This window comes from Salminus brasiliensis, chromosome 16 (assembly GCF_030463535.1).
Source record: "Salminus brasiliensis chromosome 16, fSalBra1.hap2, whole genome shotgun sequence".
Lineage (NCBI taxonomy): Eukaryota > Metazoa > Chordata > Actinopteri > Characiformes > Bryconidae > Salminus > Salminus brasiliensis.
This window is the reverse complement of record NC_132893.1, coordinates 15,713,451-15,741,238: the sequence shown is the minus strand read 5'-3', so window position 1 is coordinate 15,741,238 and position 27,788 is coordinate 15,713,451. Positions and strand designations below refer to the sequence as shown.

General features: G+C 40.0%; 1 long non-coding RNA gene across 9 annotated transcripts; it reads right to left on the bottom strand.

The window, feature by feature from the left end:
• Positions 1–88: 88 nt before the first annotated feature.
• LOC140537298 (uncharacterized) lies at positions 89–26,741 on the bottom strand. Of its 9 annotated transcripts, none has more exons than XR_011977661.1 (13): positions 26,489–26,741; positions 25,825–25,919; positions 19,464–21,544; positions 19,311–19,380; positions 19,035–19,104; positions 18,523–18,592; positions 14,263–14,307; positions 7,582–8,341; positions 7,313–7,473; positions 1,909–2,608; positions 1,400–1,440; positions 1,114–1,314; positions 89–825 (listed from the first exon to the last, which is right to left on the bottom strand). It is a non-coding gene; the product is annotated as an uncharacterized lncRNA (long non-coding RNA). The 9 variants fall into 9 exon arrangements; XR_011977660.1 differs by having other exon boundaries at positions 89–1,314; positions 1,909–2,072; positions 2,268–2,608; XR_011977659.1 differs by having other exon boundaries at positions 89–1,314; positions 1,909–2,346; positions 2,492–2,608.
• Positions 26,742–27,788: the final 1,047 nt, after the last annotated feature.

The following is a 27,788-nucleotide window of genomic DNA, read 5'->3' as shown; positions in this document are numbered from 1 at the left end:
ACTCAGTATAGAACTAGGTAATAAAAAAAGTAATGCTATTCAAAGAGACATGAATACGTGTTCAAATGAAACAAGAAATTGCTCATGCTTTTAAAATTTAAGTATTTATTTACATTTACATTTACGGCATTTAGCAGACGCTCTTATCTAGAGCGACTTACAAAGTGCTTTGCTATTTACCCAAGAAAAGCCTTAGCTAGTTAGAATAGACTAATAATTCAAGATATACCTCTAAGCTTAGACACTGCTAAACACAATACAATAAGGCGACCATAGAACTATTCGTCCAAGTACTCTCGGAAGAGGTGGGTCTTCAGTTTGCGTTTGAAGACAGCGAGCGACTCGGCCGTTCGGACACCCAGGGGCAGCTCATTCCACCACTTTGGTGCCAGGACAGAAAAGAGCCTGGACGCTTGTCTTCCGCGGATTTTGAGGGATGGCGGGTCGAGCTGAGCCGTACTTGAAGCTCGAAGGGCTCTTGGTGCGGATCAGCTTTTGACCATTGCCATCAGGTATGGAGGGGCTGGTCCGTTCTTGGCTTTGTAGGCCAGCGTCAGGGTTTTGAATCTGATGCAGGAAGCAGCTACAGGATGCCAGTGAAGAGAACGCAGCAGTGGAGTGACATGGCTAAATTTTGGGACATTGAAGATGACCCGTGCCACTGCATTCTGGATGAGTTGCAGGGGCCTGATGGTGCGCAGAGGGAGACCAGCCAGAAGAGAGTTGCAGTAGTCAAGTCTGGAAGTGACGAGAGACTGAACAAGCACCTGGGTGGCTTCTCTAGAGAGGAAGGGTCGAATTCTCCGGATGTTGTACAGGAGAAATCTGCAGGACCGAGTTACGTTTGCATACATTTATATGCATGACAAACTAAAATCACCAAAAAAAAAAAAGCAAAGCACCAACCCTTGGCATTTGCCCATACAATGCTAACAGCAACTGAAAACCCCCCCCCACAATTTATAGTATTGAAAACACATTAAGTTACAATGAAAACCTAAAAGTATGTCAACTATTAAATACATTCAATTAAATAACATGTTAAATTGTGAGAAGTCCTTAATCCTTCACAGCTCCTTTTTTTTTTTTTTTTTTTTAACAAAGTCTACTCACAGAAAGAATTGAATGCTCGCTTTAAAGAAATGCAAGAGTTTTTGTGCTGAGCAGTACACAGAGGGCAAGGAAGAGGTCTGTGCAGTCTTCCACTATGATTTTCTTGTCCATGGTGACTTCCACTAAACTGTACTGCAAGTGAACTCCCTCCTTACAACCACTTAGAATAATCTGTGTTGTGACCACCATGTATGTGCCTGACTAGACCAAAACAGAATATGAGTTAGTGTCAAACATCAATACATCAAAATGTAAAAAAAAAAAAAAAGAAAAACTACTTCCTCACTTGTGAAGAGAAGGTACAGGATGGTCGTCTCCAACTGCAGACTGCAAATAAATAAATAAATAAATAAATAAATGTACAACTTTAACCAAGAAATACACTCTCAAATAGAAGTGGTACCATCAAATGTACATTTTAATAATTGCACCATTATGCAATTAAGTATATTTAAAAACAAAAAAACAAAACAAAAACAAAACTGTCGTCTCCACAAACCCTGTCATGACTCAAGCCTTTTATATGATTTATATGAAATTTATTGACGGCACACATAACTCTCAAACCATTGTTGTACCTTTGAGGGCATATTTACATTGTTTACTAAATACAAAAAAATACCTTCACTGCCGTCTTTAACAGTGTACAACAATAAAGTCAACCGTGTCCACTCACTGCCCACTCTACACTACTATCTGTAATTATATAACTACATAGTTCTCCTGTATGATCAGTTTTAAACCAGGGGTGGTCATACTGGTTTTATTATTACTAAAAGATGCAAGGATTCTCACCTTTTTTTACAGCACTTTCCTGACAGCCCTAATGGTGTCCAGACATCTCTTAATCACTGTGGAGTGTGATGCTCGCAGTAAAACCATGGGGGCATTTTGGTCAGCACTGAAGTGACTAGCTTGTCTACATCAATGTGTTGAAAAACTTTCATCTCCAAAATCATCTGTTGGAGTTCAATAGCAAAGTTGTTAGTGTTGTAACATGTAACAAAATGTGTTAATTGCAAAACTGACCAGGGCAAAAAAACATCAATCCAATTCCATCTCTCTTGTAGAATGGGAGTGGATATATGTCCTTCGGTATTTGTCTTCATCATTTGCTCTTTCAGTAACAGCATATCTGGTTGAACCGTCTTTACCTCTTCAGCCATAGTCTTCTAACTTTCTGTAATGTTTCTTTCCCCCATGCACACTTTCTGTTGCAGTGAGATCATTAACCTAAATTCACAATAGGTTTTTATTAAACTGTCACAATAGACAATAATAGTGAAGTGTAAGATCTACCCAAATAAGTGTGCATGTTCCACATGTTCTACTTATAGCAGGTGTTATTAAGTGGCATTTGGACAAACAAAAGATGTACTTTTCTGCCAGAACCTGGACTGGCAAACTTTGTTCTCATTCTGGCCACTTCCTCATCACTGACCAAGGGGCGTCTTTCCTTTCTGAACTTGTTCTTTTAGGACTCATGCAGAGCATCCTAACAATCAGAAAAACAAGACAACCACATGAAATACTAAACATATGTACATAACCTGATCCAAAGTTCTTTTTACAGGCATGGGTATACAGTTATGAGACAACACCACAACACACTGGTGATGTGTTTTGTACTTTGGATAAGATAAATATAACAAATATTACAGCACTTATATACCGCAACATTTATCTTTTGAAAAAACAAGTACTTACAAAGTTTACTAGATCAGTGGCTAGATAGCCAAGTAGTTACTTTGCTAGGTAGCTAGGTAGTGGGCTTGCTTCTTTACTTGTAAGGTAGGCTGGTTTTTAAATGTACTTTCTACTAGATCCTGGTAATACTCTTGTTTTTGGGTTAACATAGAAGCTTAGTGCTCATTAGTTGATTGAGGTGCTGATTCAGGTGTAGTTTCAGGCCAGCTAAAAGAGATTTGCAGAGAAGGGGCCAATAGCCTCAATTCTTGATAAATTAGGTGTGTAAGACCTTCACTCTTCACTAGGATATCAACTCCAAATTTAAATTTTATTTGTATTGTACTTGAAGATGTGGTTTGCAATTCCGGGCCACACTTCTGACAGCAGCCAGAGGTGCAGGCACCAAAGCAGACACTGCAGTTCCAGTAACCTCATTTACCCACCTTTTTCTAATACCAAGGTGATGGTGACATGGGGGAATCTGGAATTGCCAGTCTGCAGTGCACAAGAGACAGATTTCGGTCTCAAACTTCCTGGCTCTGACAGACATGGATTAACCCAGACAGCTCTGAAACTCCAGCCGCTTTTGTCATCTGCCTTTGCCTTTTCCCCACTCTCAATGAAGAACTGGCAGGGGCGGCTGCAAAGGCTTGCTCCTCTGTGGTGCTTTACCCCGCTCTTTTTCTAATCTTGACATTTCCTCTTTTAAAAATCATGCTATTACTGTCTCTTCTCCCACTAGATTTAAAATTTTTGTCCTCCATCATCCTCCTGGTCCTTTGGGCAATTTTGTTGATGAACTGGATGTTCTTTTGAGTGGACTCCCTGTTGATGCCTCGTTTATTTTACTTGGCGACTTCAACCTTCCATCAGAGAAACTCCAGTCATCATGCTTCCAGCTTTCACTCCCCCTCTCTGCTCCTTCAACCACTACTTCCACAAGTTCTTCCACTCTTTACCGCAATCTTCGCTCCATTTCCCCATAGCTTTAGCCTCAACTGTCCTGACCACTTTTCCACATCTTCAATCCTTCTCCTATTTCGCACTAGGAACACTCTCCTCTAGTCTATCCCCACCTCTGCCGACCTTGTTGTGGAGAACATCTGTCAGTCACTGGGAAGGTGGACCTAGATGAGAAAGGGCAGATTTCTCATCTAGGTCCACCTTCCCAGTGACTGACAGATGTTCTCCGCAACAACCGTAGAGAGATAAGAATTAGCTGAAAGAAAGTGGAGGAAGTCACAACGGAGAGGGTCTCTTCTCTCCAGGTTTACAATGGAAGTTGCTGCTGCAAAAGCCTCATCCACACTATTCCAAACAATTGCTCCAAACCTCCTTCCTTTCACTCTACTGAAACTGCTCTCATTGCAGTTACAGAGAAACTCCATGCAGCTAAAGCTGCCAAACTGTCATCGGTTCTGATTCTCCTCGACCTTTCTGCAGCTTTTGACACAACGGACCACAAGATCCTGTCTATCCTTGCCGCCCTTGGAATTACCGGGTAAATACCAGGTAACATCCGCTCCTTGTAGTCTCTCCACTGGCATTCCACTAGGCTCAGTTCTTGGTCCTCTTCTTTTCTCACTCTACACTAGCTTTCTTGGTGAAGTAGTATCCTCCCATGGATTCTCTTACCACTGTTACGCCAATGACACTCAACTCATCCTTTCTTTTTCATCTTATGACACACAGGTTTCTACCCGCATCTCAGCGTGTCTCGCTGATGTCTCTTCTTTGATGGAGGCTCACCACCTCAAACTCAACCCCAGTAAGACAGAGCTGCTGTTCATCCCAGGAACTGCTGGACTTCAAAACGATCTTGCCATCTCCTTTGAAAACTCACTAGTCACTCTACACCAAGGCTTCGAGCTTCTGTAGATAGTCATGGATGATCAGTTATCGTTCTCAAGTCATGTTGCAACCATAATTCGGTCATGCAGATTTCTCCTGTACAGCATCTGGAGAATTCGACCCTTCCTCTCTAGAGAGGCCACCCAGGTGCTTGTTCAGTCTCTCGTCACTTCAAGACTTGACTATTGCAACTCTCTTCTTGCTGGTCTCCCTTTGTGCACCATCAGGCCTCTGGAACTTATCCAGAATGCAGCAGCAAGGGGTCATCTATAACGTTTCTAAATTCAGCCATGTCACTTCAGTGCTGCGTTCTCTTCACTGGCTTCCTGTAGCTGCACACATTGGACAATCACCTTTACCAAATAACCTTTGAAGAACCCTCTTTTTTTTTTATAAGAGTGTAGGAAGGACAGACACAAACAGAGCCATGTGCTAGGGAGCACATGATGAAGCCATACAAAGGGACAGGCGTGACAGGTATCAGGTTTAGTGTTAAAGTCCTAAAGTTAGGTTAGAGTTAAGGTTTAATATACCATTGTTTGGGTGGGTTTGGAATTAGGGTTATGAATGGGACAGCTTTATGACATGGATCTGAGTTTAGGTTTGAGAGAGCCTAAGGGTTTAGAGCTGCAGCCTGTTTGTGTGGTTAAGGTTAGGAAAGCCATTGGTTGTGGAATTAAGGTTAATGTTTGTAGATATTTAGAATGTACGTCTAAGCTTAGGCTTGGAAGATCCATAGCATTTGGAACTAGGGTTAAAGTTTGAAGAGCTTTATTCTGCATCTAGGTTTGAGAGCCCAAGGGTTAGGAGCTGCATTTAGGGTTTGGGGTTAGTGTTAATGTGTTTATTGCTGTGGCACGACATGTGTTAAAGTTGTACAATGTTCCAGTTACTGCATCCCAACTTGCACATCTTCACTGATACAGCTAAAGAATGCGATTCTAATTAGGACTAGACTTTTGAAACACTGTATGGTGTGGTAGTGTATTTTGGACACAGCCCAACTAAACTTACACACAGGCATGTGGACAGGTCTGCACACTTGATGAATTAGGCAGATACAGAAGGCATGTTGGCAGAGCGGGTGGGAGAGGTAGACAAAAACGCCCCTGGTTGATGGTAGATTTTGTGGGCAGGAATGACTGCGAATCATGTCCCGTGTTTGATTTGTTTAGATGCTTTTGGTTCGTTTTGTGTTCATACTTAAAAACAACACAGCAGAATTAATTTAGAAATGGGCCAGGGTCCACGTGCTCAGGGGTCTCGGCCCACTTGTTTGAGTCCAAAAGACAGCCAGCCAGCTTCTCAGACAGCTATCATAGTCTACTAATCCGCCAAACTGCCATTTTCCTGCTTTCCATAAATGTGGCTGCATGCCTATTTAAATAACAGTGGCCACCAGGCCCAACACACACCCACCTCGCCTGGTTTAGTTATCTTTGCTGCCATCTAGTGTGTCTGGTGTGTACAGCAGTATTGGCCTTAATTTCTGATAAAAAAGGTGCACGTATGTCACTGTACAGCGAAATGTGTCCTCCGCATTTAACCCATCTGTGGTAGTGAACACACACTAGTAAGCTAAGGGCAGTGAATACACACACATCCAGAGCGGTGGGCAGCCAACTCCAGTGCCCGGGGAGCAGAGAGGGTAAAGGGCCTTGCTCAAGGGCCCAACAGTGGCAGCTTGCCAAGCCCGGGAATCGAACCCACAACCCGGTTATCGATAACCCGGCGCTCTAACCGCTGATGTAGTATAATGTAAACCATAGACTATAAGCGTCTATTTTAAACACCAAACATGGATCAAAATATTCTACACATTAACAATGAAGTAGACAGACAAACCCAACATTACATTTAAATAAAAAACAACTTTAAAAAAGCCTAATATCTCCATTTTGCAATCAAGTGGAGAAATGTTTAACAGCACCTTATGATTCTGTTTCTTAATCCGTAAGTTCCTGCAGAGGCCTGGTCTGGTGTGAGCTTCATCACAACTCTCAGAGGAACACTTCCTAGCTTGTGGATACTCAACATTTACACAATTGATGCCAAAAACTGCACAGACATATTTGAGGTTGTGTAATACAATAGTCTCCTCTGCCACAAATTAACATTGAGAGTCTCCTGAGAAACAGCATCTTGTTGAGCACCTTGTTGAACTTTTAAAACCAGAAGAAAGTGTTTCTATGTAGTCTAGAAGGACAATGCTTCTAGTCCATAAGGCCAAATTTCTAATCCATGACTGATGAATCCCAACTCGTTTGATCAGGTGTGCTAATGGAGAGAGAATGGATTTTCATCACTTACCTGATGAGGTCAATTAACTTATTACCGCTAGTTTACAACCTAAAGAACAAAAGCCATTATTTTATAAACTGCGATATGCTCAGGACTTCCCAATAATGCTCCTCTATAGTTCAAGTAAAAGATATATAACAATTTTCATAGGACCCACAGCATACCTTCACAAATACATGTTAAAATCTATACATGCACCACAGTTTTGCAGCACAAAACAAAAAAGCTACAGGCTGACATCCTAATGAAATTTGGATGATCTGAGTGTGGCAGACCAAGCAAAGCTGCAGTTGTTCTGGGGGATATTATTAGAGATATGTAATGAACAATGAAAATCTTATGACAGTCATGAACTTACAGATTTTTCAGAGCAGTCACAATGCCAAATGGTGACCAGCTTTTCCATTCGTGGCTGCTGCTTTTTACACCTTCAGCAGTTTTTAAGACCAGATCATCCAGTAGGTGGATTATAGACGGGAAAAGGTCTGTGGTGGTGACTTTCGTTAAATCGGTCCTAATCTGAGGAGACAAGGATAGAAATAATAGCTACATTCAGCACGAATGAATAAGATATTTGAAGTAAATCAGACTGTGTGAATCAGACTCATAACTTGTGTGACTGATTACCTGTCTCTCAGTGAGCAGAGCTGACCATCTGTCTGGGACCTCCTTCTGTGTTCCTTCATATGTTGTACAATATGTTGCAAATTTCACATGGGATTGGATTGTTAGACAGATTTAGTCAATTTCACTTAAACCCAGGGTTCTAAGCTTAAAACTGTCTCAGTATTTACTTAATATAATTTTGTATTCGACTCGAGTACAGAAGCCATTGTGTGCTAGAGTATCCTTTCTTTCGCATTACTTTATGAATAAATAAGGTAAACAAAGTCCCCTGAAATACTAAACTGCTGCCAGTATTCATGAAGGCGTTTTAAGAAAAACGTTAGTCATTCCTAGTGATGGCTTTACACGTGCTGAGGCAGATTAAGTAGACTGTACTAGATATAAATATCTTGATGTGAGATATTACATCATGAAAAAACAACACTGACATTTCACTGGTTTGTTCATCTCCTCCTGGATTGTAGGTGGTTATACAGTGTGTGGCTGGGGTGAAAGGTGTTCCTAATAAAGCTGCGAGCTCTTCCACGCACAGCACTGATAAGGAACAGTGCCGTACTTCACGGTCACGCAGAGTCTTGAGGACCCAGAACTACCCAACCTCACCAACTGGGGTCTTTTTATTAGGATGCCCAAGCCCCAATTACAAATGGAGGTGTTGATTTCCAGGTCGCTGAGCTTGGTGATCAGTCTAGTGGGGATGACCATTTTGAAGGCGGCGCTATTCCACGTTACCTTTTCACACGAAAATCCGAATAAGAAGCTGGAAAAGAAGACACCACCTTTAGCCTCATGCTAATTCATGATGCAGCTAGTGAGGGAGCTTAATGCTCACACATGTAACACCAACAAGTCTGTAAAATCTAACTGACCCCAGTTAGCTATCTGACTATACTGCTCCTAAAACTGCTCTCTGCATGTAGGTGTATTGCCGGTCCACACAAGGACATGGTAGCCCTTTAAATAGGGGAGAAAATGTGCCAGTGTCAGGTGAACCACCAGCATCAATTACGAGAGATCAATGACTGTGACTCTGCCTTCGTAGGTGCACCCCAACCGGACAGCGACGCATCCGTCGCCACAACCTGTCTGGCATGCACCATGCCCATAGGGACCACCTGTGTGAGAAAGTGCACTTGCTTCCACTGACACAGAGACACAGGTCCAGCCTGAGCGAGGCCACCCAGCATTGAAAATCTCTTGTGAATAGACGCCCCAGTGGGGTAACGTCTATAGATGAGGCCTCATTCCCGATTCTTTTAGTGTGGATAGTGCACAGATTAGTGTCTTCAAACTAACCCTTCGAAGGCCCCATAAGGGGCCATGGAAGCGGAAATCTAGAGGTGGAGATCAGCCCTTGAAGCCCTGGATGTTCTTGTGCACTGAGCGCTGGAAGGACAGCTTGCGGATCAGCAGCTTTGTGGATTTCTGGTAGCAGTTCTGGCAAGGATGGTCCTTTATCTCCTCCCTGATGGAAGTGTGTGGCTTGGGTGAAGTGTCCCTGATGAGTCTGCGAGCTTAAATAGGGAATTGTCGAACCTACTGCTGAATAGAAATGACTTGGTCACACATCATGCACTGTTTGGTGGAAGTGCTTCTATTTCATGGCCCACAAAGTGCAATACATAGTGAAGAGGGAGTGATTTGAGATGGGGCCCTGGGAGAGTAAACTGTGTGTGCTGCAGTTTCAGTTTCAGAGATAAAGCTTTAGGAGTGTTTCTGCACTCACTGATGCAGGTTAACTTTAAGTTAGCTTTATGTGCGGCTCACAGCACACTGACATTTAGCGGCATCTTCCCCGGTGCACTGTACTGATTACGTTACAGTGCCACCATGGCACTACTGCTGCAATTGCCGCAATTGCACTATAATCATGACAATTTTCATACCGTTTCTGCTCTAGTTTTGGGTGATCAGTGCACTTTTGTTTAAGTACACTCACATTGGTGTCTTTATTGCTGCGTTACAAAGTCTAGACTGCAGACGAGGTAGGCTGCATTTCTCTGCGGCTCAGTGGAACTTTTCCAAAGTTAAGGACCCTTCGTATACAGCCCAGAAATGCAGCCGATGTTCAGAGCGATTTGGAGGACGCAACTGAGGTATCCTTCCCAGCACTCGGATACCCACAGTTCTCTGAGCCTACATGGGTGCTGCCAGGAATTTTGGCCTTCATGAAAAGATATTACCCCACAACTCTAACAATTCTGCCAAAACACTTGCACCCTTTATGAACACTTTTTATGACACATACAACATGGTGGGTCAGACTCAATAACCAGCACCACAAAAAGGTTCCAGAGCAGAGATTGTTTATAGGCATTGTAACTTGACAAATTAATTCTAGCATTTTTAAACAGTGCATATTCTAGGGCTTTCATCTAGGGTTCTAGGACCCACAATCCTGTGATCTATAATCCAGCACTCTAATCACTGAGCCACTAAGTATGAATTATGATGCTACAGTTTTACAAGCACAAGGTAAATGTAAAAGTGTTGCTTTAGCATTGACATTATTAACATCTGCTTTAAAGTCTGTTAAGGAAAATGACCCACCTGAGATTTTAACTCAGTCCAGAACTACCAGTGACTAACAGCTTATGATATGCAGAAAGCATGGGTAACCACTAAAAACCTAAGGCTGTTCTCCATCTGTCTTGCCTCAACATATTTGTTATCATAATACTTGCAATAGTCTTAATAATGAATAATTATCCAAAAATGTAAACCTGTAAAATGTAAAAATGTAAACTTTTGAACACTTAAGCCCATTTTACCATCCTTGTTCAGCACATGATTCTGAAGTGGCATGTCAAGTTTGGTGGACATACTATGTCAGAAGAAGGCGAGGCCAGTGGTACGTAACGTCAAGCATGCCTTTGACAGGCTAAACATTCAGCAATCAGGGTGAAACCATCAATGTAGACATATTCTATTAACCAGTGAAGTTGTCAAAAATGCGCTACAACAATGCGGTCATATGCTGTGTCCTATGTTACAATTAGAGATACACCGTTTTTCAGTTCCAATACCAATACATAAACTTTTGATACACAATACCGATTCGATATTGTTAAAAAAATAAACAATATACTTTACCATGTGAGACAGACTTAAAGCATCAGTATTGCTGCAAATATTACCTCACAAGAAACAATTGTGCAGGACCATAGCACAGCATTTGCCTTAAAATGACAAAAGAAGACAGTCACACATGCCAGACTGTTATTTTCAAAAGATAATAGGCTATTCTAATATATGAGCTATATATGAGTCTTCATATGAGCTATGACTTTTTTTTTTTTTAGCTGAAAATGCAATAATTTTGATGATTATGTGTATTGATTTGTTATTCATGTATTTATCAGTGTTGGCTGAGCTCAGGACTTTTATTCTGAAATGTGATGTCTGTAAGACCAAAGGGAAATGAGCATTGTTAATATCGGGACCATTATCCAATCCTAATATCTGATGGGTGCATCCCTAGTCTGATTTGGCCTTTTGAGCCGTTTCTTTAGGTCTCATTGGACCTGTTGTCATGTTCCTAAGGTCTCATTGGGCCTAATGTGCTGGTTCTTTAGGTCTCACTGGGCCTGTTGTGGTTCGACCTTGCCTATTGTCTATTTTCTACATTCATAAAAAAATTCTATAACTTAACTCCAGTGTTGACAGATGGCATGTTTTTTTCATGGTAATTCCTACTCCATCCACTATGTGGCAGTATACTGGAAGATGGCCAGGTTACAAGCCAAAAGGAAGAAACCATGCAGTAGCAAGGAGGTTTAGGTGTAGCCCACTTCAGGCCTCACTGTAATGAAGACCCTTATTGTTGGAACTATATATTCTAATACTCATGGTAAGTTTGCTATCATTTAATTCTTAATATATTCAGCCAAACTTTGTGTATGTTTTATTCATGAGGTTTTGTGCTGTTCTACTCTTGCAAAAAGCTTTTTTCTTGTTTTCTGTATGTTTGTTTCTCTGTTTGCAGTCCTTACAACTAACTTGCTCTTCATATGGGCATTGGGATAAACTTTACACACAGAGGACTCAGTAGGACAAAGGTATCACTCCTGAATTGACTCTCTGCAACTCAAAACAAGGATTTCCATGGTTCAGACTTTCAAGGAAACTCCCAGGATTATAGAGAAAGAAGGAAGGATGTTCGAAGTACAAACAGCTTTGCGAGAGCTTTCCAGCTCCTATGTTTTGTATTGTTTCTAGGGACTCTTACAAATGTACCGTTAATAAGAGGATGAGTGCAGACAATATTTTACCCCCCTTCAAGTAACTGTAAGAAGACATACGCCAGGATCAAGGGAGTTAGCCGTCCAGCTGACTCTTCGCGCTACACTGCAGGTCTGAAGTCCGGTACTCTACCACCAAGAAAGGCTTCACCTGTGCTGCCTGGGATCTGTCGTGCTCTCTGGGAACATCAGGTAGGTGCTATGCCAGGACTTACTGGCCCTACCCAGTCACACCAGTCAGGTAAGTGATTTACTCTATTCAAATAATTCCTTCTGCCATTTCTCTGCTTTTTAAAAAAAGTAATAGTATCATATTTCAGACAAACCCTGCAGTATCGACACAGTCTCTGTCCTTCAAATAGTTTGTAATCATAGATGTCAGAAGATCGGTTTTAACAATCTTAGGGGGAAAAAAAAGGCATATGTATCAATTCGTAACTCCTGTTTAAAATTGACAGTGAACTTTTAAATATACAGTATCTGGCAACTAAAGCAACCATTGTCAATGAAGTTATTACTTACCACCTTAGTCTAGTGTCTAATGAATACCCACACAGGTCTGGTCATGATGTCGGCATAGGCGCAATTTATGGTAAATTTATGATTAAAAGCTAAATCATTTTATCTATCCGTGTCTGTCCATGTACTACTGTGTCTGGCTTTTTTTTATCCATCTGCAGCTATGTCTGGATGTCTTTCCATGTAAAACTGTATGACTCCTCTGGCTGGCGTGGTTATGTACCCAAAACCCTTAAATTAGCAATCATAAAACCTTTCATCAAGAAATCAAATGTTGATCCTAGTGTATTGTCTAATTACAGACCCATCTTGAACTTAACATTTATATCCAATATATTAGAAAAAGCTGTGGCCCTCCTAACTCTGCTTATACCTGAGTAAAAATGACATATGAGAAATTCCCATCTGGATTCAGATCCCATCATAGCACGGAGACAGCCCTAGTGAAGATAAACAATCTCCTTCTTGCCTCTGATTAAGGCTACTTATCTTTATTAGCCCTACTAGACCTCAGTGCAGCCTTTGATACAATAGATGATGCTATTCTACTAGTAATATTAGAAAATTGTTGGAATCACAGGAACAGCCATATCTAACTGAAAGCTATCAGTTCGTGAAGATTTATCTTCAAATTACACAAAAGTAAGCTATGGAGTTGCGCAAGGCTCTATTTTAGAACTGCTATTACTGCAACATATAGCAAATATTAGTAGGACAGCCTTTCTACATCTTAGGAACATTGCCAAACTAAAATTCCTTATGTCTACAGGAGGCAGAAAAGCTAGTACACACTAGATTACTGTAATGCACTTTTGTCAGGTTGTTTCAGCAGGAAGTCCAGTCCAGTTCCATCAGCACTCCACTGTTAAATTCTTCTATTAACATACAAAGCCCTACATGACCTCGCTTCTTAGTACCTGTGAGATCTTATTACATATTTTGAACCATCAAGAATACTTAGATCTCAGGGTGCTGGCTTCTTAGTAGTTCCCAAAATTCAGAAAACAGGGGAAGAGCCTTTTCTTATAAAGCCCCCCCCCCCCCCCCCCCAACTCTGGAATAACCTTCCAGATAATGTTCGGGACTCTTTAAATCTCTGGCACGATACCTTCAAAAAGGTCATGCATGACATCTGGATGGTATCCAGAGAGAACATGAAAATGCTCAAGTATAATGGGTGTAATGCACCAACACTGGCAATGTCTTTGAGAAACAATCTTGTGGTTGAGAAGTCAGTCCTTAAACACTTCTTGAAACTTATTTTCTGAAAGAGGGGCAGATGATGAAGTTATAATATAACATATTGCAGTTCCTCTAGAATCTCATCTATTGCTGTGGCCGGAACACGACAAAATGCTCCAGTTTCAACAACATTGCAGCTAAATTCTCTACAATAGTACCAATCAAGTTGCGACTTTCGTTAGGGTCAAAATGTGCATCTCCAATCTCAGAAACTTCACCTTCCATCTCTTTAATTAAATCGTAGGCTCCTGATCTTTTTGAGTGATTGCAACTACATCCAATTTAAATGAATGAATGTGGGTTGTGCTCTCTGTTTTGGGGGGACTTAAAAGTTTCATACACATTTGTCTGAAAATCACCAGAACCAGAAAACATACAACACACAGTTTCACTTCTCTTTAGATGTGTATTTATATGAGCAAAATAATCCCTTTCAGAAGAAAGCTCGGCACATACACACAAATGACAACTAAAGGTGGTCAACTGAACTTCCTCTGGACCAGAATGTGTCCTTTGTGGCATAATGCCTGTGTTGCAATTTGTAATGTTTCAATAAATCAAACCTGGAGTACACCGAAACTCCACAATCTTTACATTCCCACATTTCTTCTGATCTTTACAGCTCCGTGTGTTCAGTCAGTTCTGTATAGTTTTTAACGTGAAGTAAAAATATATTCACCACTGAAATGTGACAATCCCACACCAGCTAAACCCTCTCAAACACCTGCAAACAGAAAAGAAACAAGAAATAAGCATTATAAATAAACATTTTCCTGGACCTATTGGTCGTAAAAAGCTTTTCTAAAATAACAGCAAACTGATTTATCCCCCATTACATTTAAACTACTTGTTTTAGATCACGGTCACAAAAACCATGGTTTCCTTAATAATAGTAACGTTTCTGTAAAATAAATTTGTTTTTAGAATGTGCATAAAATAAGCGCCAAAACAAAACGCAAGGAGCCAGCTATAGACTTTGTCATGGCGTGTGAGGCCAGACCTAAAGGGATGAACACTTGCAGAGATGGAGATCAAAGCAACACGGTTTATTAACAAAACCAAGCACTAAACAAAGGGATAAGAAACGTAAAGTGCAGCAACATGGGCAAGACCATGAACAGAACCAAAACGGCGAACAAAACAAACCTGGGACTGGGAGGAGCAAGTAGCTGAAGTGGCCGAGTGGAACTAGGGGGAGAACTAAAGGGGAGATACAAAACCAAGGACCGAGCCGTGCTCTGTGTACAAAAGGGGGGAGGGCTGGGGAACCAGCTGCTAGACCAAAAAGGCAAGGCCGACCTAACTTGACTTTGCAGCGTATTGCCTTGTACGTGGGTCGTCTTGGAACCTGAGATGGAAGCAAACAAACCTCGCTTGCCTCTAGAGTAGGGGGGAGACCTAACTTTCCTCAGATAGAGCTATTGTAATCCAGCACATTAGTGATCTCTTCATCCTCAGTAATTTTCTCCCTCAGAAGGGCTCTAATATGATTTAACAAGGTTTAAGAATATAAAATACTTTATGAACAAGCAAACATTTTATTAAGCATATAGCCTTAAGTGCAAACTATGCATTGCACAATCATTAAACTGCAACAGGCCAACAAAAATTATCATTTACATGCAAAATAAACCATGATAACATTGGATATTCTTTAAATAATAAAAGCCTATAACAGCCTATCAAACTAACTGTAGTCTAATCAAAACAAATTAAATGGGCTATAGGCTGGTGCAAATGCTTAGGTTGAATAACACTGTTAAACATTAATTCTGCATTTAGGAAACAACATGAGATAAAAAATAATTAATTACAAATTACAAAGGCAACGTTTAGAAGGCTAAAGGATTTCAGGACAGCGGGCCTGTCCTGCTGGCTATGCACAGCGCTGCAAGTCAAGTGTAATGTGGATTCTAACTTGTGCAGCTTTTTAAGAATCACAGTGTGATTTGTTACTGACCCGACAAGGCCTGAGGAAAGTGGTGGGAAATCTCAGCCCTAGTTTGGGTTGGGAATCAAGTCGGGCTCAGATTTGGGCAGAGAACCTGAACTAATCAACTATCAACTAATTTTAACTAAGAGGCAAATACCTTTGGGATGAATGTGCAGCTTTTGGTCCCTTTTTTGAATAGCTTTAGAACCAGCAGCAGCTATAAGTAGTAAGTATTTTTTTACCTGATGTTTATTAACTATATTTTGGTTTTACTGGGTTAACAACAGGCACATCTAACTCAAACTAAAAGCCAGAGCATTTGTCACAGAATGTCAATTGATAATTGTTTGCATAACAGTTATGAATTACTTCAGTTGACTACATATTCATTAATGCACTTAGGGAGTAAAGGGGGAACACAAATTTACTTACGCTTCTATGGTATTTTAATACATTTATCTTTCCCCCTTTTCATGTATTTGTTTATCTTTTCTGTAATATTCTCATCTTGCGCTGCATTTAGAGCATATATTCACCTATGATTTTGGCTAACATCTAAACTAAGCTTTAAAATACTTGGCAGTCGACATTAAGGGAAGGTGGGATGAGAACCATATATCAAAATCAAAAATGTGAAAACACTAGATGTAATTTAGTTCATGAAAAAACAAATGACAGCTTGTAAACAGAAGAATTGATAAAAATGTAGAATTCACACTTGGTGTATGTTTAAATGCACTGAAACTAAAGAGAGGTGGTCGCTGTTGCCTTTACCTGCACCCTCCCATGAGCCTTTGCATAGTCGAGTGCCTCTCCGAAGCTATGAGTTGTATGTTCAACTCATACACTCGACAAGAAATTCCTCAGGGTTTTTTAGTCAAGGTAAACCAGCTCAATATTGTTCTTTTGTTCTCTGCCTGCTTAAATAATCCATCTGTATTATTCCTAAAGTTGGTCATTTACAGAATCTTTTAAGTGAAGAGAGGGTTCTGGACACCGGATGATAAATACCTAATAAGCATGACACTAAATGATCATAATCAATATAAAATATTACCTAACTCTACTTGAAAAACTGGATAAAATGCGAAGTTGTGAAGCCATTGGACACTTCATGGACCTGTCTGAATAAAGTTCTGTACCAGCTCTTCTCTTTGCATCCAAAACTGAGGGTTTGATTTAATTTATATTAAATTAATATTATTTTATTTAATGTTTAGTTTAGGGAGAGTTATTTAATATATGCCAGAGTTGATCATTTAGACACAACAGGCTATTAGCCTTCTAAATAAAAAACCAACGATTATACACAAATACTCAGTTCTTTTTATTTTGGAGAGGATGGGGCCTTTGGAGATTCCAAAAGGACATTTGGAGAAACTGCCTGTTCACTGTCTACTCCATGCTTGACTGTCTGGCTGTGCACAGGTACTGAGAGTGGGTTACTTTGTCTTTTCTCTTGAATGCCTACCAGAGTTTCACTGAGGGCTGACAAATACAGGACTGAGCCAATATTCTCTTCAGAAACCTCTTTCAAAGCTGTTTTGCACTCCTGACTAGTGGAGGTGTCCCACCAAGGGAGTCAGGGTGAGGAACTCCCTCAGAACTGGATGATTTATGATGTACATATATATCTGATAAGGGATCATAGAGTTACTTACACATACAAATGCCTTGTATGACAACTGCCAAATCTACATAAACATTTATGAATACTTATTCCAACTAATGTCAGGTGTTGGGCTGAATTTGTCAAATTAGAGGTCATCTCAGAATGCCTGACAACTGACACTTGACACTAAAAACGGTAAATTACTCTCTAATGTTATTATCAGGACCAGCTTGACTCACTGATACTACTAGGATAACTACACAGGAGACTGGGCAAGCAGTCAATGGCTGGGGCGATCATATCCTGAACTCACATAGCAACTGTTGAAGAACTTGGTTGTATGTTCAACTCATCTGACACTAAAAGAATTCTTTAGAGGTTCTTTAGTAAAGGTAAACCAGCTGAATATTGTTCTTATATTGTCCTCTGCCTGCTTAAATGATCCATTTCTATTATTCCTAAAGTTGATTTAAAGAACCTTTTACAAAGCAGTTCTTTTTAGCCCCTGAAAAAGGGACACTTATTATTATTATTATTATTAGAACCACTTAATCAGCATTTGTGCTGCACACACAGGAATTTGATCTGCACCTTTAAACCATTCATGCAGTGAAAACCCACATACACTAGAGGAATAGAGCATACAAATGCCTAAAGCAGTGGACTAGCTCTAGCTGCGGCACCCAAGGAAAAGGTGGATAGTTAAGTGCCTTTTCAGGGGACTTCAGTCATGTCCTGTTGGTTCAGGGATCGAACCTGCAACCTTCTGGTCACAAGGCTGCTTCTCTAACCTTTAGTCCACAGCTAACAGAACACATTAGATCAACATGTCTTTTTTCTGATGTTTTACCCCCAGTAATCCAATAATATATTAGGTTATAAAAATAACTCCCTACTCAAAAACATAATGAAAGCCCCAAAAAGAAATAGGCTACAGCCTTTACAGCTTACAAGCTAAAATGTTTACGTTTTAGCCACAGGATTTTACATACCACTGTAGAGAATCAAACAAATGTAGTAAAAAAGGTTAACCCATAGAGCGCATGCCACACTTCATGGTCAGGCCGGTGGGGTAACGGTAATAGATATGGAAGGAGTCCAGAGGTAGCTGCTCGGCTTAATTATAAGCCATCCTCCAACACCAGCTCAGCCAATCAACACAAAGTCTCGTTCAACTCAGCAAGCACACTTGTAGACTATTACATAGCCAATTGAACAAGAGCTCAGAAAGGTGAGGGGAAACAAGAGAATACTAATGTAAACAAATAGCTGCTGCACGTAACATGGGCAATGTAAGCATCATAAAGGGAGTGTGATGAAGTAAACTCACCAAGAACTGTGGATGAAGTGGTTTAGCACCTCCCAAAAAAGTAATCAGTATAAAGTAGACTCACCAAGAACTGTGGATTAGGTGGATTGGTGAAAACTTCATTAATGAAGTAGCAGTTCCTGAATCATTGAGGGCTGTGGACAGAAGAGAATCAAGGCAGTTGATTGTAATGAGCATTTTAAAAGGGGTGGCACCCATATGTACAGTATTCCAGACCACGCCACCCCTTGGTTTAGAAAAATACAAAGGTTTTATTATGGGAGTTGTAAAACCACTGTCAGTTTGGTTTAATTTAATTAAATTAAGTCAAATTGTGGAAGCCGGACAACATGTTCTGTCATAAACCAAGCCACACCACTCCGTTAGCAGCAGTCTCGGAGCCACAAGTGGCTAGCAGCAGCAACTACATAGCTATAGGTGGCCAGCAGCAGTAATTAAATGATGTTGATGATCGCCTTATTAATCAACAGCAAGCAACTTTCGAATCATTGAGGGCTGTGGACAGGAGAATCTGGGCAGTCGATTGTAAAAGGCACTGTAAGCGGCATAACAGGGACTGTTATGAAGTAGACTTACAAAGAACTGAGGAGGAGTTTGGTGAAAGTCTCATTAATGAAGTTTGTAGCCAATTCCGAATCATAGAGAGCTGTGGACAGAAGAGAATCTGGGCAGTTGATTGTAAAAGGCACTGTAAGTGCTATAAAATGGAGTGTGATGAACTGACCAAGAACAGTGGATGAAATTGTTTATGAACTCCGAAATTATCTATGGCTGTGGACAGAAGAGTGTCTGGCCAGTCGATTGTACATGGCAGAATAAGCGGTATAACAGAGTGTGATTAAGTGGACTCACCAAGAACTGTGGATGATGCTGATGGTAGCCTCATTGATAAAGTTTGAAGCCACTCCAGGGTCATTAAGGGCTGTGGACAGAAGATAATCTGGGCAGTTGATTGTTATGGGCAATTTAAGTGCTATAAAAAGGAATGTGAAGAAGTGGACTTGCCAAGAAAAGTGATGAGATTGGTGAAAGCCTCATTAATGAAGTTTGTAGCCATTCCTGAATCATTGAGGGCTGAGGATAAGAGATTGGACAGTGAATTCTATTAATTAGAGTAAGTGGTGCAACAGTGTGTGTCATGAATTAGACTCACCAATAACTCTGATGTTTGTGTAAGCCTCCTTAATCAGCTGCTCCCAAGTCAGTAAGGATACAAGACAATCTGGGCAGTCAAGTGTAATAGGACCTGTTACACCAGCTTACCCTGAAACCAACCTCAACAACCGTAACAGAGAGCATGGTGTTCACTTCAACACACTCCCTGTTACTGTTGTCATGGGGTTGGTTTTGGGGTAAGCTGATTGGAGCCTTCCAATGGCATATCTTCCTCAAAACTTGCCATTCAGCATCACACTGTCATTACATGCATGTGTCTAAATGTTTTGGTTAATAACTAGGTTTCCAGACTTCTGTCTATATAGTGAATACACAAGGCCTGTGAGTTTATGCAAGCTATATTGTTGTGAACTGTACAGACACCTATGGTCTGAATATTAGGAGATGTCCTCAAAATGACATTGTAAATAAATCTGATAAATTTGGTAAAAACGCCACAAACCATGACATAGTTTTGGCTAGATCACTGAAAATCAGTGCCATTTTCACACAACTAACCAAAAAGGATAAAACAATCCATTAAAAAAAAAAGGGGGCTAGTGCACTACATAAAATACAGCATGTTTCAAGTGGCCAAGTGCAACATATCTTGAGATATGTTTTGATAGTGTCATGGCATGTACAGCCAGACCAAGAGGGAGAAACACTCGCAGAGATTGATAAAGTAAGCCAGTTTAAACAAAACCAGCATGAACACAAAGGGTATGAAAAACGTGAGCAGCAGCTAGGGGTAAAACAAGAAACAGAACCTGAACTTGACTAGCTCAGCATGTTCACCATTTTGGTTGAGTTAAAGGAATACAAAGAGGGAACCTGATCGAAAACCTACAGGCAGAGCCTGGCCTAGGGGGCGTTAAAGTAAACAGAGCTCTATAAACAAACGAGGGTTAGCTGGGGAACCAGCTGCTAGACCAAACAGCAAGGCCGACCTAACCTGAATAAGCAGCGTGCTGCCGTGAACATGGATCGCCTGGAAACCTAGACAGGAAGAGAGTGTGCCTCGCTTGCCACAAGAGTTGACTGAAGACCTACTCTTAAACATGAGTCGAAAACTAGAGCTGACGAACACGCCAGTAACGAGTGAGGAACCTCAGGACGTCCTAGAGATTCCAAATGAGTAAGTGCTCGGCAGAGATCAAAGGGGTTGAAGCATCTTAAGTAACCCCAATTCCAGGTGCAACACATGAACAAAACCAATAAACAATGAACGATCACAAATTAACATGAATCAACACAAGTGAGCAGAACTGAACACACAAACACAAATGAACATATCAACTCAAACAACCAGGAAACGAAGAGGAAGTCCTTATTTGGGCCTGTGGGCGGCGGCTCGGGATCGCCCCGGGGGAGGTTGCGATGACTAGGGCCTGACAGATAGATATATATATATATATATATAAACTTCACTACTTAAACCGCTATTAAGCACATGTACACGGTATAATATCTAACATACCATGGCATACTTAAAACCGCTATACCGCCGAACAGATGAACGTTTTATACAGAATAACATGGCATAAAGCGACATTATGTGGTGTTTTTAACTTAAAATAACAGCTTAAAATCATGTTAATGCTTCACTGACCTGGAATAGAGAGCATAGCGGTTCTGTCTACCACTCTGGGCTCAGCATACTGCAAACTGCACTATGTAACTGGTAAAGTGGACAGGACAATGCTTGCAAGAACTTTCTAGCGCTGCAACCCCCGAATCATTTGTGTAAAATCCTGTAATTTTCTCAGTAAAAAAAGTGCTCTTCAGTAGTCCGGAGAATTCGACCCTTCCTCTCTAGAGAGGCCGCCCAGGTGCTCGTTCAGTCTCTCGTCACTTCAAGATTTGACTACTGCAACTCTCTTCTTGGCTGGTCTCCATCGGTTTCAGCTGCTTGTTTAACTGCTCCTGGGCTTCACAATAAATACAGCACAACATAAAAGAATCAATATTTTCCCAGGATGAAAGCTGAGGAAAAAAGTGAAAAAACTATGAAATACAGTTTGTTCAGTGATGAATTATTGGAAAGAGATGAAGGTAATAATACAGTTTATTAGGAAGAAATTATGAATGGTGGAAATGTATTCAGTAGGGTGAATCTTCTTGGAGCATTTATTGAGTTTATATTAATATCAATAAATTCATATACTCATTTAATATGAATTCATAAATTATTAATGAAGCAGACTCATTTTTAAAATCAGGCACTTGAGATTTGACTTCATCTCCTGCAATCTTGATTTCTTTTCTAATACATTTCCAGAACAGAATTTATGCAGATATAATGGATTGGAAAATGGAGCTCTGCAAGATAGTGGATCTTTAGTAGCACGGCCGAAGTCCACTGTTCTAGACCCTGCAGTAAATTAAAGTTCATTTATGTAAAAATACATTTCCATAAACAATATTGTTGTAGTTTTCTCCACAACGCTGTGCTAAATATTGTTTAAATCTGCCAGATTTGCTGAATCTGCAGATGGGAGCTGAAATGTTGCTTCTGTTAAAAGCTCCTTAAGTAGGACTTTGTGAATAATCAAGAATGCTATATTTCTGTGAGGTTAAATAGGAAGATTTTTAAAGGCAGGCTTTAATATGTGTTCAATGTCATTTCTGGCTGATTTTAATATTTTAACCTTGTCATAAAAAGTGCCCTACAATACATTAATCACTAGCTCCGACTGCATGTTCATTCAGTTGTTTGGGAATCTGGATTTCAGGCTGAGCTTTAGCTTGAAAGTTTAGCTGCAGAGCAATAGTAGAAGAATCAGATACACTTCCTTCACTGTAAAACCTCAAAACTGTTGTCATAACCACTTACCTAAGAACATTGAGTTATATAATATGTTTAAGTATACTTAACTTAAAACACTGAACTTAATATTTAATTATAAATTTTCTTGTTCTACGTACTAGATAATATTTAGTAAGCTCTACATTATTAAATTACATTCCACCAACTGCACCATAACAAAATATATGATGGTACACAACTTAATCTTTTTTGTAGATTTTCCTAAAAGCATCGTGTGTCAAACTCCAAGTCAATCCTAGTCAAGATCATTTCAGACAATAAATGAAAAATGTAAACCTCCATTTTAAGCAAGTAATTCACAAAACATGAAATAACACCAATGTAAGAAAATAAAAGTTCTTTCTTAGTTATTAAAACTCGCTGCCATTCCAAAGGCATCAACAATTGCAACTAAATCAATACATTATAATCTTAACACAGCCTCCTTGTTCCTACACTCACTGTCCACTAGATCAGCTCCACTGACCTTATAGGAGCACTTTGTAGTTCAAGAATTCCAGACTGTATCCATCTGCTTCACTGCATACTCAGTTAACCTCCATTCACCTTGTTCTGTAAATGGTCAGGACCCCACAGGACCACCAGAGCAGGTAGTATTTGGGTGGTGGGTCATTCTCAGCACTGCAGTGACATGGTGGTAAGATTTGTAGTTAACTTTGTAGATCACTTTGTAGATGTAAAATCAGAGACAGAAGCTCATCTGTTGCTGCACAGTTGATAATCATCTAGTTCTTCATCAGTGGTCAAAGTATGGTGCCCACAGAACTGTTGTCTGGATAGTTTTTGTTGGAACACTTTAGTCCAGTAGTGACACTGAGGTATTTAAAACACACCACCACATCAGTGCATCATAAAATGTTGGTGAGAATCCACATTTGAAAACAGATGAATTTTTTGTAGTCACTACCGCAGTCAGTGCAGTGGAGGACCAACACTGCCTTGGCATTATAACGGTGTTCGTGAATAACGTTAACGTCAGCTTTCTCACCTAGTTTTTGCTCTCTATCCTGCTCTTTCTCCCTCCCTCTATTCTCATTCCTTCCTCTTTTAGCTGCTAACCAATTATCAAATGTAACAATGAGTATTTAATCTAAGAGAAAAATGAATAGATCCATATCAATTTAACACATTTTTTCATTGAGAAGTGAGCTTCTGTGGGCTAGGGTGACCAGATGAGTGAGAAAATGACATTGAGGTGATTTGGGTGCAAGTGTGTCATGACAGAATAATTACACTAATTTAGATCAAAAATATAAATAATCAGTTATCAATACTATTACGATTATCAACAGATTCTAAGCATATGATCAAGATCATGTTGGCCTGGATGATCATGACCTGAACCTGCCTCTTTTTTCTGTAGAAACAATTGAATATCCATAGTTGACTGAAAAGACTATTGCAAAACTTACCAGACACACAACACCAAACAGTGTGTGCGCAATGCTGCACTGAAAGAAGGAGAAGCTGGTTCATACCTTTTTACAAAGCAAGGGGAGGGGGGCTTGAAACTGTGGTTGCATTGTTAAAATAATTGTTTTAACCATATACGCTAATGGATTTAACATTAATGTTAAAAAATGTAAAAAAAAAAAAAAGTTAAGCACCCCTAAAAAAAGGGGCTAGCTATGCCCCTGCATGGTGGTGAGTGTGTTTGTGTATGTAGTGCTGGTTTAAGTGGATCAGACACAGTGGAGCTGATAAAATGGACAAGTGTAGAAAAAAAGGTCAATGTAATTGCTGGCCTGTGTACATCATACATATTTTATAAAATATTGTGTAATAAATGTATTTAAATTATTTGTAATAAAATCTGTAATTGACAATTTAATAAATCAGTCATCATATGTACTAGGGCTGCACAATATATAGTTTCAGCATCACAGTATGTAAAGCAGTCACATTGCAGGACATACCATGTCACGTAAGGCAAATTACATCATACACATTATGCTACAACTTATGTGCTGCTTGATAAAAAAGTAAAACTTGTTCTTAAACTTGTTCTCTCATTTTCCATGACACAGTCAAACCGCAAAGTCTGCAGACCCCTTTCACCTTCCCCATGTTTCATTAGGTTACAGATTTATTATTTCATTTTTACTTCCTTTGAAGAAAATTCACCTCATCTCACTTTTGGTTGTAATATCGATCGGTGTGCACACTTGCGTACATATCAAATTAAAGTCAAATGATTTGTATGGCAGTTTCTATTAGGGCACTGTTATCAAGGTGTGCTAACGTGTCTAATAGAGTAAACAGTGGGTGAAAACCTCTTCAGCACTGCTGTGTCTGTGTTCAATTGTATCAGCAGAACACACACATCACCCCTGTGTCAGGGACACTCCGTGCTCTGTGGTGTTCTGTTGGTACAATAGGATCACACACACTGGTGAAAAAGAGGGATGGGCAGTGTACATGTATTGAACATTTATGCACATGTGCATTCAAGCTTGTTGCTTGGTTCAGTATTTCAACTCCTCATTTTCCAGTCTCAGCAGGCATAGTTTCACTCAATACCCCCTCAACTTAAAGATGCTGCTGGGGCTGAAGGAAACTCCAGTAGTGAGAAGAGCAACAGGAGTGTCGGTGATGCTGGCTCCCCTTCCTGCTGCAATATACACACACTGTACTTATGAGGAGAGTTGCAAAAGTAAGGTTACAAGTCAAACTGTTCATATGTCCATCACACAAGTATAGATTTGCATTTTAAGCCTGTCTTGATGCATTACTCCCTTTGAAAATATGCATAATTAAAGTTAATTGTCTGTACATTGATATTGGTTCTTTAAACGTTTTTGTTTTTTTAGCTAGAACAAACATATCTGCCACTTGTCTGACAACAGAGACTAACATAACCATGCATATTTAATGACCTAGGCATTAGAGCAATCTAAAGACAATTGGTCTGCTGGACACCTTGGCGACACGATAGACAGTGTGTCCTTGTGATCTGATTGCCCAAGACTTTAAAACTAAGGGTGCTTTCACACCTATATTGTGCGGTCCAGAACCTTCAGACTGATCAGTTGGGTCCCACCTGTTGCAAAACTGCCACAAACCACAGTCTGAACCAAATGACCAACATTTAGTCAGACCAAAAGAGGTGGTCTTAGTCCAGATCAACTAAACCAAGGTTTGGTTCTTTTAAAATATGGTTTTGCAGATGGTTTGGATTTTCGTTCCTATTACAGGAAATTGAGGCATATCATCATCAGTAGAATAAAAAGAATCAGTGTTCACATCAGCTGGTAACATTTAAGTAACGTTAAGAGGTTGGAGGCAGCAGTAACAGATTTCTGACTTGTGGTCAGGTTGTTTGGATCAGTCTGGTCAATAAATGACATTTTATCTAAAGAATAGCGTCTGGCATCCTCTCACCTTCTTTCTGCTTCTCTGGTTTTATTGCTCCCAATCCCACCAAAGTTCACTGCTGTTACTTTCACTGCACCGCTTACAATCCCTCAAAAATGCCGCTTCAGTGACGTCAAAGACAAATAAGAAACATGAGAAATGAAAGCTAAAGTACAGCAATCAGTCTTTGTCATCATTTATTACTTAACTGACAGTGAATCAACATGTATGAATGATTGGTAGTTAGAGTTACCTTCACACCATATCCAGTGAGCTAGTTACATTTGATCAGCTCTTCATATGCTAGCTAGCTAATGTGGCTGTCAACTGATGCTGAGTGGCTAGTGCTAGCTCTCCAGATTACTGTTAACGGTAAAAATGGAAACTGCTTTAGCGCCTTAATTACCAGATCAAAACACTCACTAGGAACAGGAGTAAACTTCTAAATATTTTAGTTGATGACTGTGGTAGCTAATATTTTTTAAATAACAAACATTAACTACATTAGCATAAAGATCTTTTTTTTTTTGCTGGCGGTTTTTATATAGAGCCACTGCCATTAGAACCAGAACAGGTTCTAGATATTCTGCTCATCTCACACAGGAAAAAGTAAGCACCATTCACTGCCCGGATTACCCCACTGAACCGCTTGGGCTAACAGAAGTTTAGAAACGGGAGCCTGACTCCTTACCTCGTGTTTTGTGTGAGTTGAATTCATTTCAGCTGGTTAAAAAAACGTGACGCAGCCGCTTTCACTTTCCACACTAAACTAACTAAACTTTGTATTAGTAAAACTGTGAAAGGAAAGAAAGATCTTGTTTCCTGTTGAACTGATGATTAAACTATTTAGCAGATTAAACACTGACTAACAGAACATGAGTGCAGTCATTCGCGCTACAACACTAAATACATAAATCCCTGCCATTTTTCTGCTTTCCCTACATGTGGCTACATGCCCTTTTAAATGCAGTGCCCACCTGACCCAACACACGCAGGCATGGTTTACTGCCATCTTTACTGCCATCTAGTGGGTCTGGTGTGTACAGCAGTACAGGCTCCAATTTCTGTTTTAGTATAATTTAAAGCATACGTTTTTTAAAACAGACTACAGTTGGGCGATATGGGGAGAGGAAAAAATAAATAAATCATCTTAATATATTTTAGCTGAATAGCGATAAACACAATGATATTATATACACGTTATGACAATTTATGCAAAAAAAATATTTTAATACCCTGTCATTATCTATGCCATGTCCTATAGAATGAGTACTTTTTAATAAGTGTGTTAAATAGAACTAATTTAGGCCTAATGAAATATAATCAACACCTCAGTGTACACTAGAGATTTAAATTTAGTTCAGTTAGTAGGCCTATATAAAATGCTTTTGCTTATTAAAAAAAGTATATTCAGTATACTTCAATTATACTGTCTAGTCTAAGGACATTTTGCATTGTATACTGTGGGTAATAGAGGATGTTTTATGAAATAGGTAACAAATGCTTAACTGATCTAACTATGTAAATGCATACAGTTAAATAAACTTACTAACTGCTTAATTCCAGCTTTGAGAAATATAACAGTACAGCAGTTAACGTTAATTTGTTCAAAAATGCACTTACCAATGGACAGATGCCCAAAGCACTGCACCCTGACCATATATCATATATTAAGGCAAAGTGTTTTACTCTTGCGAGCCAGCTTGAAAGGGTCTGTTTGACATGAATGTACGTGTAAGGCAACGCTGCTCGTGCAAAGAAATACTGGGCAATTGGTATCGTGGGTCAAGAGTTCATCAGCCGTTTGAAGCCTCTTGCTGTACTGTGGAGACGGGGAGCACACCTTCTGCTATGTATTAAACTACTGCCTCAGTAATACCACGCCACTTCACTCTTTTCCTTTCATAAGGCACAGCGTTAGCAAAGGAGGCTTGCAATGCTGTCAGAACTGCTTTAGGGGTGCTGGGACATGAATGCTTCAGAACAGTTAA